Below are 753 nucleotides of genomic sequence, written 5' to 3'. Positions count from 1 at the left end.
AAGAAAGCCAAAGGCGGCTTAACAACTTACTAATTAAGCATGCATATATATGTATATGATGAGCATATGCGAGAGAGAAAAAAAAAAGAAAAAGAAAACGGGAGAGAGAAGAACGTAACAAACCGTAAATCCCACTAAACTTCCGGCTTCGATTTTTTGCAATCCGTAACTCTAATAAAAAATCTAATCCGATAAAAGTATTCGTATCCTCTTTCTCTACACGTTGGCACCACTTTTGATCGGTAGAAGTTGACGGTGACGTAACTCCTCTACTCTTTGAGTTTGGCCAACAAAAGATTTAGGAGGCACAGACGATTCTGGACGTTTTCTTCTTCGATAGTTCGGTCAGAAAGTTTCTCCAGAGCTTTGAATATTTTGATTCCGTACGAAGGTATGGTTTTGGTTTCTCGTAGTTAATGTTTAATGTCACGTGAAAACATAGGCTAGAAAACCTTAAGATAGGAGTGAAATGAATGAATAATTAATGAATTGTGTATATGGTATAAAATGTGAGGTTTAGCTGTTGTCAATAATTTTCTGTTGAAGTTGGCTGGTTTGAAAAAAGATTTAATATTGGTATTTGTTTGATTATGAAATAATTTGTTACTGGAAATGATTTGAGTGACTGAGAGGTGTTTGGTTTGATAGTTGGGACCCTTGAAGGGTGGCAGAAATTTGAGTCTTAGAGGAGATATTGCCAAAGTTTCTTTAAGAATTGGAGTTTTGATTGGAGGTAATATTTTAAAAGGGAAA

The 753-nt window shown here is 35.2% G+C and overlaps 1 long non-coding RNA gene across 1 annotated transcript in view; it reads left to right on the top strand.

The window, feature by feature from the left end:
* Positions 115-753, top strand: part of LOC110270792 — a 1,517-nt gene continuing 878 nt past the window's right edge. Inside the window, exon 1 of the long non-coding RNA XR_002360423.1 lies at positions 115-391. This is a non-coding gene — a long non-coding RNA (uncharacterized LOC110270792). The remainder of the gene's footprint in view (positions 392-753) is intronic.

Source organism: Arachis ipaensis, chromosome B04 (assembly GCF_000816755.2).
Source record: "Arachis ipaensis cultivar K30076 chromosome B04, Araip1.1, whole genome shotgun sequence".
NCBI lineage: Eukaryota > Viridiplantae > Streptophyta > Magnoliopsida > Fabales > Fabaceae > Arachis > Arachis ipaensis.
This window is presented reverse-complemented; position numbering and strand designations above follow the sequence as displayed.